This window comes from Bos indicus x Bos taurus, chromosome 12 (genome assembly GCF_003369695.1).
Source record: "Bos indicus x Bos taurus breed Angus x Brahman F1 hybrid chromosome 12, Bos_hybrid_MaternalHap_v2.0, whole genome shotgun sequence".
Lineage (NCBI taxonomy): Eukaryota > Metazoa > Chordata > Mammalia > Artiodactyla > Bovidae > Bos > Bos indicus x Bos taurus.
The window spans coordinates 23,446,313-23,455,859 of NC_040087.1; positions in this window are offsets into that span (position 1 = coordinate 23,446,313).

Sequence of the window (9,547 nt, forward strand, 5' to 3'; positions counted from 1 at the left end):
CTTTAGCAATAAATGAATTTTTTAAATAGAGGTTTACTTTGGTCAAGCTGGTTTTAGAAAAGGCAGAGGAACCAGAGATCAAATTGCCAACATTTGCTGGATCATGGAAAAAGCAAGAGAGTTCCAGAAAAACATCTATTTCTGCTTTATTGACTGTGCCAAAGCCTTTGACTGTGTGGATCACAAGAAACTGGAAAATTCTGAAAGAGATGGGCATACCAGACCACCTGACCTGCCTCTTGAGAAACCTATATGCAGGTCAGGAAGCAACAGTTAGAACTGGACATGGAACAACAGACTGGTTCCAAACAGGAAAAGGAGTACGTCAAGGCTGTATATTGTCACCCTGTTTATTTAACTTCTATGCAGAGTACATCATGAGAAATGCTGGGCTGGAAGAAGCACAAGCTGGAATCAAGATTGCTGGGAGAAATATCAATAACCTCAGATATGCAGATGACACTACCCTTATGGCAGAAAGTGAAGAGGAACTAAAAAGCCTTTTGATGAAAGTGAAAGAGGAGAGTGAAAAAGTTGGTTTAAAGCTCAACATTCAGAAAACAAAGATCATGGCATCTGGTGCCATCACTTCATGGGAAATAGATGGGGAAACAGTGGAAACAGTGTCAGACTTTATTTTGGGGGGCTCCAAAATCACTGCAGATGGTGACTGCAGCCATGAAATTAAAAGACACTTACTCCTTGGAAGGAAGATTATGATCAACCTAGATAGCAAATTCAAAAGCAGAGATATTACTTTGCCAACAAAGGTCCATCTAGTCAAGGCTATGGTTTTTCCAGTGGTCATGTATGGATGTGAGAGTTGGACTGTGAAGAAGGCTGAGTGCCGAAGAATTGATGCTTTTGAACTGTGGTGTTGGAGAAGACTCTTGAGAGTCCCTTGGACTACAAGGAGATCCAACTAGTCCATCCTAAAGGAGACCAGTCCTGGGTGTTCATTGGAAGGACTGATGCTGAAGCTGAAACTCCAGTACTTTGGCCACCTCATGCAAAGAGTTGACTCATTGGAAAAGACCCTGATGCTGGGAGGGATTGAGGGCAGGAGGAGAAGGGGACGACAGAGGATGAGATGGTTGGATGGCATCACTGACTCGATGGATGTGAGTTTGAGTGAACTCCGGGAGTTGGTGATGGACAGGGAGGTCTGGCATGCTGCAATTCATGGGGTCGCAAAGAGTCGGACACAACTGAGTAACTGAACTGAACTGAACTGAATTTGGTCATATTCCCCCTACCCCAATCCTCTAGCAAGCATTGGTATTACTGGGGCAATGATAATAATAATGGCTCAAGATGTATCAAGATTTTTTGTGCTAGGTATTATGTTAAGTATTTAGTGTTAGTGGAATCACAAAATATAGACTTTAAACTTTCATTGACCTTAGCTGTAATAATTCAATGACAAGAAGTCTTATTCAAAGAGAATGATCTGGTAGACAAAAGTATGGGAAAATATGTAGATACTATGTTGATCCTTGTAAGTTCTATATGGTTAGAGAGTGCCTTACCTCCTTGTAAACCTGCGAACAATGAAATATAGCTGAGATTAGAGTTTAGCAAGACCAGGCAATGGCCTTAGAGGAGATTACACCCTGAAATGTGCTGCCACTGATTACTATGGTGACATACATTTCCCACTTATTTCCTGAAATTTAATGAAGGAAAGTAAAATGAACAAGAGTTTTCTAGGAATGTCATTGTTTGACTATCAGCCTTATAAATGTGAGACTTAATCACAAAATTTGCAGTATTTTAACTACTGAAATCATAGAATACCTTTATTACTAAAAAGCATTTAAATTATATAAAGGAAGAATTTACTAGTCTTGCATAATTAAAGTTTTCTCTCTAAATACTACATGAATTGTCTGTCTAATGGGAATACACTTATTGGAAAAAATTAGAGTCCTCTTTCACAAATCTCCAAACACAGGATGTGTTTCTTCTACATACCAGTAGCTCTATGAGGTCAGTACTAGTTATATTCTATTTTCAGGAGAGGAAAGTAGCTCATGGAAATTAAATAACCTATCCTAAATATAAGTAAGTGACTGAAATGAGATTGAACTCAGATATCTGGTATTAAAAACTGAGTTTTAACACTACAAGAGGTTAAGGATTTAAGTCATATCTTTAACTAGTGGCAACCAAATTTTTGAGGGAGGAAATATTTTTATCCTTATTTCACAAGTAAGGAAGTTAAGACACAAAAACGCTAAGTGATTTTTTCAAGGTCACACCACTGATGACCATTAAAATATTAATATTATTTTAATTGATATTTCTGGCCTTAAATATATTTTGAAATTATTTATGACTCTCCATCATACCTAAACAGAGCAAGAAATGGTCATTGATAATATTCTCTTATATTTATACAACATTTTGTTCTTTTTGAAAAGTTTTGCATTCACTGTCTTATTTGTTGTCTAAAATAAAATGTACAAAGCACTTGTGATGTGTACTATTATCTTTTTTAAAAATGAGAAAATGGACAAAAGAGGCTTTGAACAGGCCTAGGGCAACACACATGATTTGTGAGGAAATAGTGACAAAGCATAGTTATTGATGTTTCTTTACAAAATTTGATCATATACAAAGTTTATTTTTAGTAGTAAAATACAAATAATTGAATGGTAAATTCATTTGATGAGCTTGTCAAGGAATTCTTACTCAGTTTTTATTTCCCATCAGTATCTAGCATATAGCAGGTACTCAATCAATATTTGTTTAATTAATTAATGTTACTTTAAAAATTGTTGTAGGTGCTTCCTAATTACAGTAGTGTTTTACATTCCATTAAGTGCAGTCATCAATGTTCTTAATGCAGTAGACTATACACTTTGATTCTTGCTTTATTCTTATTTTAAAGCTTATCTATTCAAAGGACAGACTCCTCACTCAATTTATGGCTACTGGTGACAGCAGAGGTTAGAAAAAGCTAATTAAAGGTTCTTATCAAATATTATCAAATAAAGATGCCATTTAAATAAAAAATTACATGAATATCCTCACATGTTCCCACACCATTACTTTATGTGACATGTTTGTGCTGAATCAGAGACCTTGCACCAGAAATCTCATTATTGGTTTTCTTAGGATTATATACTTCTTAGAGATGAGGAATTGCTCACTGATATTAGCAATTGCTTTGCTAATATTGATATTAGCACTGAAGGAAAGTTGCAAGCTTCATGGTAGCCTGGGGTTAAAACTCCCCTCCAGGTCCTCCCCACCATTCTATGCCAAACAAAGAACTCTCTCACCCAAAGAAAAAAATGGACATTAAGGTTGATTACGCCCAGCTCCCAGCTGGTCCAGCCTCTGGCTGATCTCCAAAATTCCTTGCCCCAACCGTTTAAGAGATAACTACTCTGAACAACCTTGGAGAAAAACAGACCCCCTTAAGACAGTAACTTTCCACATACATGCCTATATATACCTACTCTTTTCTTGGGTAAGTGCGGCAGCTCGCTAATCTGACTGCTGCCCCTCCTTGCGTCATTAAAGGTGATCTGTTCCTGTAAAGTGCCGGCCTCATTCTTTTTTGAACCTCGCCTTCTCTAGCTCCCTAACCGTACAAGCACCACCTTTCTTGTATGGTGGTGGGGGGCATAGCAGGGGTTGTGAGCTGGTAACAGTGGCCCAGGGGGAGTTTGGTGTTTGCCTGTACAGTGTGGCTAAGTGAGTATTACCGTTTGGTGCAGATATAAATGGCTCAGCACCTGTCATCCTAATCACACTTTCATGTTTTCTATTGATCCCCTGCAGTCATTTGAGCTTCTGACCCTTAATGTGAATGATATGATTTAGGGACATCAACCCAGGTGCCAGGCAACTAGAGACCACTCCCATAACCCAAATGTTACCAGAACTATTCAAACTAGCCAGTCCTAAGCTGTTTACCTGCCCCTCCCTTGCCTTTCCTGCAGAAATTCCTATGAAGGCTCTGGTCTAGGTCACTCCTTCCTGATAATGCCTCTTGACCAAAACCTGGTGATTTTCATTGTGGTTGGTGTGCCCCCTTCTCTCGGGAAATGTGAATTGAAAATTTTTTAATGGCATCAACCTCTTTGTGTCATCATTCAGTCATCTCTATAAATGAAAATCCCATGGGTACAATAATTGGGACATTATTTGATAAATGAGTGAATTTACATTGTCTTTAGTAAAGGAATAATAATTCATTATCTTGTAAAATTACCAAAATACATTTCTGGTTTAATAAAGTCTGATGCCAATTATCTGTAAGACAGCCTTTCTAAATTTCCTTTGAAAACACTGATGAAAGCATTAAAGAAAACATGAGCAATGACTTTGTAGCAAAAGAATAAACAAACTTAGTCTCCCAAGAATTTGAAGAATTAGTTTAAACCAAAATGTCATTTTAGTCTTAAAAAAAGATAATACATTATGAAAACAGGAAATTTTGTAATAGAAAAAGATAAATTCTGAAAATAAAGATATACAGATTAAACAGAAATTTTAAAAAGTGTGAAAAATAGAAATAAATGAATTGAAATTTTATTACTAAGCTAAAACTTCTGAGTATAATAGAACAACAGACCCTGATATACTCCCCTGCAATTACATGACTAGAAAACTAAATAAAATGTATGAGACAATTATTTCCTATAGACTATAGAACTATTTTCTATAGACTATAGAAAAACAAGCAAGGTGAGCCCTTTGAATACTGGAGCTTTCTGCTTATGAACCATGACACATGGAGAGGAATGCAAGCAGAGTCCAGTGCTCTCAGGAGACCAGAGATTACATTTAAGGAGTCATGCTGCTGCTGCTGCTAAGTCACTTCAGTCGTGTCTGACTCTGTGCAACCCCATAGATGGCAGCCCACCAGGCCCCGCCGTCCCTGGGATTCTCCAGGCAAGAAGACTGGAGTGGGTTGCCATTTCCTCCTCCAATGCATGAAAGTGAAAAGTGAAAGTGAAGTCGCTTAGTCGTGTCCGACTCTTATCGACCCCATGGACTGCAGCCTACCAGGCTCCTCTGCCCATGGGATTTTCCAGGCAAGAATACTGGAGTGGGGAGCCATTACCTTCTCCCTTAAGGAGTCATAGATGTACAGAATTTTCAGGGCAGAGATCAGAGAGGAGAGAGTTGCAAAGAGAAAGTCTAAGATTAACAGAGGGTCTTTCACTCAGTGTTTATTTGCATATGAGGAAATTCCTTTAAGCTAGGGATACAGGCAGAGGAGATTGAAACTGAAAAGCAGTAAGCCTAACAACCACCAGTGCACAAAGAAGTGGAAACAATTTGTGTTTCTACTTACCAAGTGAAAAGACCTTAATACATAAGCCATTACTTAAGAATCTTCTAGACAGCTATCCCTTAGTAGTAGTTCTATATTAACTATAGGCTCAATGGTGTACTTGACTCACACAAACAAGCTTCAATAGCCAGCCTCAAAAGGTTCAGACTGATTCAAAGTAATTTAATTATATGTTATAACATCACTCTGTTCTTTTTAAAGGAATACAGCACAATGTAGCATCCAGAAGGTTCAGCATCCAATAAAAACCCTAGAAGGATTTCAAAGAAGTGGAGACAAATCAGCCATTAAAAAAGACCCATGTGACAACAGAAAAAGGATTTGGCAGATGACGACCTTCAACAGTTGTTATAATTATCTCTGTGAGTACAAGAAGATAGAGGAAAATTGAATATGATGAGAAGAGAAATGGAATACATAAAAAAGATCCAGATGCAACATCTGGATGAAAATGACACTCTCTAAAATGAAAATCTTACCAGTAATACTTAACTGATTAGACACTGCAAAAAAATTAGCAATAAAAGCTGTGCAAAATGAAATACAGAAAACAATGAATTAAATTTCAATGACCTATGGGAAATATCAAATATATTTTATATATTAGAGAAAGGGTGGTACACAGACGTTTATGGGTACAAAAATATATTTGAAGAAATCATAGCTGAAAATGTTCCAAATTTGATGAAAATTTTAGGGACAGAAATTCAAGAAGTTCAACCAACTTAAGTAGGAGAAACATTAAAAAAAAATTCAACAAGGTACATAAAAATAAAATTGCTGAAAACTGCTAATACAGAAAAAAAAATCTTAAAAGCAGTTAAAGGGAAAAACATAGGAACAAAACCAAGAAAAACAGCCCACTTTTTGCCAAAGAGTTTGCAAGCCAGAAGATAATAGAGTGACGTCTTTAATGTACTGGAAGAAAAAACTGTCAATCTAGAATTCTATAACTGCAAAAAAGTTTTTCAAAAATGACAAAAAAAATAAATAAAGATTTTATTCAGATACACAAAAGAGCTTTCAAGGCCAACAGTCCTGCATTACAAGAAATACTAAAGGAAGTTCTTATTGGCAGAAGTCAAAAAATACCTGATACTAGAATGAAATGTTAATCTACACAAGAGAATAAAATGTGCTAGCAATGGTGATTATGTAAATAAAAATACAAGAGAGTTTGTCTAATTTTTAAAAGCTCTTTAAAAGATGATCATTCAAAGCAAAAATAATAAAAATGTCTTGCAGTTCTATAACAAACGCAGAAAGAGTGTGTATGACGTCACTAGCACATGAACATTAATTAAGTAGGTGGGGAGTAGAAGTGTAACATTGTAATCTCTGTCAGTATAAGCAAATGATACAATATTATTTGGAAGTAGACTATAAGTAAAAGATATATATTGCAAACACTAGCATAGCCACTCTAACATAAAATAATTTAAATAATAAGCGAATAACGTGTATAAATAAAATCATAAAAATTCAATATTTCTCAAAGGAAGTAGGAAAAAAGAAAATAAGAAAAAAGTGGCAAATGGAAAATAAATATCAAGATTTTAATAACAAGGTTTACCCATTTTACCGTGTTGATAATGAAATTGAATGTAAGTGTTTTAAACACATCAATAACAATGCAGTGATTAAGATAAACCTACCTCCAAAGAGAATAAAATGGAAAATTTTCAGATAACTATACAGAAACTTGCCTAAGAGAGTATATATTTCTTCATACAAAGGAATTGCTAAATTCATGTGTAAGCCCATCTAGACCTAATACAATGCCCTTTAGTTCCTGACTACGCTTCAAGCTTTTGTTTGAGAGGAATTTACACAAAAGTTAGGGAATGAGATCTGAGAATTTGGAAGGAGTGCAGCTGTTTTGTTTTCTTGTGATTTTCAGCATCATATTCTTTTAAGAATTGGGTGGTGATCATTTTTATAATTTTAGATTTTGCCTGTAGCTAAGCAGGAGAAAAAAGAAATAGTTCATCTGTTCCATTGTTGGGATACTTTCCAGATATGTTGAATACCCGAGGCAAGGCTGTTGATTGAGAATAGTTTCTAAAATTGAAATTTTCTGTACTACCAAGCAATTCTTTTTCTTTTCTTTTTTTTTTTTTTCACTGAGTATTTCTTGACCAGCTGCTTGGCAGCTAATGGGTAAGACATTCAAAGATTTAAAGATTTTCTGAAAGACTTTTTTTTCTTTGTAGTGAAGTAAACAGATTTAAACATATGGCTTAATAGTATAATTTAGAATGAATATATATGATACAAAATGAATTTTAATTGATTTTTTTATTCTAGGAGCTGTGGAAGTATGGTCTAGCAGTTTGAGATTAGAAATTCAAGCCAAAAATCATTGAGATTCTGTGGCTATAAACATTAATTGCTTTGCCTTCTAACACTTTCTTACTTTTTTTGGAATTTTCATCTTTTCCTGAATGTTACAAAATTTAATTTCTAAGTAATTCATCTACCCTGAAAAATTTTAATATGTATATAATCATAATTCCAAGTATTTTCTCAAAATTTTAATAAATTTTTCTTAATTTTGACTTGTAAAATGGCTCACAAGTTTCAGAGGATCATAAGACTACAATTCTTGACTAGTTCATAAGCTTTTAACAGGTTGTTTCCTACTTTTACTAAGAAGTGCCATATTTACCTTTTAAATATATACATTTTTTATCTCCTATCATTTGCCAGCTATTACAAAGACTGGTAACTACATATCAAAAAAGTGTGGTTTTTGCCACATTCAATATCAGTTCAGGTCAGCTCAGTCATGTCCGACACTTTGGACCCCATGGACTGCAGCACGCCAGGCCTCCCTGTCAATCACCAACTCCCAGAGTTCACTCAAACTCATGTCCACTGAGTCGGTGATGCCATCCAACCATCTCATCCTCAATTGTCCCCTTCTCCTTCTGCCTTCAATTTTTCCCAGCATCAGGGTCTTTTCTAATGAGTCAATTCTTTGCATCAGGTGGTGAAAGGACTGGAGTTTCAGCTTCAGCATCAGTCCTTCCAATGAATATTCAGGGACTCTCAAGAGTCTTCTCCAGCACCACAGTTCAAAAGCATCAATTCTTCAGCATTCCAGCTTTCTTTATAGTCCACTCTCACATCCATATATGACTACTGGAAAAACCATAGCTTTGATTAGATGGACCTTTTTTGGCAAAGTAATTTCTCTGCTTTTTAATGTGCTGTCTAGGTTGGTCAGAATTTTTCTTCCACGGAGCAAGCATCTTTTAATTTCATGGCTGCAGACACCATCTTCAGTGATATTGGAGCCCCCAAATATAAAGTCTGTCAATGTTTCCACTGTTTCCCCATCTATTTCCCATGAAGTGATGGGACCAGATGCCGTGATATTAATTTTCTGAGTGTAGAATTTTAAGCCAACTTTTTCACTCTCCTCTTTCACTTTCATCAAGAGGCTCTTTAGTTCTTCTTTGCTTTCTTCCACGAGGGTGGTATCATCTGCATATCTGAGGTTATTGATATTTCTCCCGGCAATCTTGATTCCAGCTTGTGTTTCATCCAGCCCGGCACTTCGCATGATGTACTCTGCATATAAGTTAAATAAGCAGGGTGACAATATACAGCCTTGACGTATTCCTTTCCCAATTTGGAATCAGTTGTTGTTCCATGACCAGTTCTAACTGTTGTTTGCTGACCTGCATACAGATTTCTCAAGAGACAGGTTAGGTGGTCTGGTATTCCCATCTCTTTCAGAATTTTCCACATTTTGATGTGATCCACACAAAGTCTTTGGTGTAGTCAATAAAGCAGAAATAGATGTTTTTCTGGAACTCTCTTGCTTTTTCAATGATCCAACAGATGTTGGCAATTTGATCTCTGGTTCCTCTGCCTTTTCTAAAGCCAGCTTGAACTTCTGGAAGTTCATGGTTCATGTACTGTTGAAGCCTGGCTTGGAGAATTTTGAGCATTACTTTGCTAGTGTGTGAGATGAGTGCAATTGTGCAGTAGTATGAGCATTCTTTGGCATTGCCTTTCTTTGGGATTGGAATGAAAACTGACCTTTTCCAGTCCTGTGGCCACTGCTGAGTTTTCCAAATTTGCTGGCATATTGAGTGCAACACTTTCACAGCATCATCTTTTAGGATTTGAAATAGCTCAACTGGAATTCCATCACATCCACCAGCTTTGTTTGTAGTGATGCTTCCTAAAGCCCACTTGACTTCGCATTCCAGGATGTCTGGC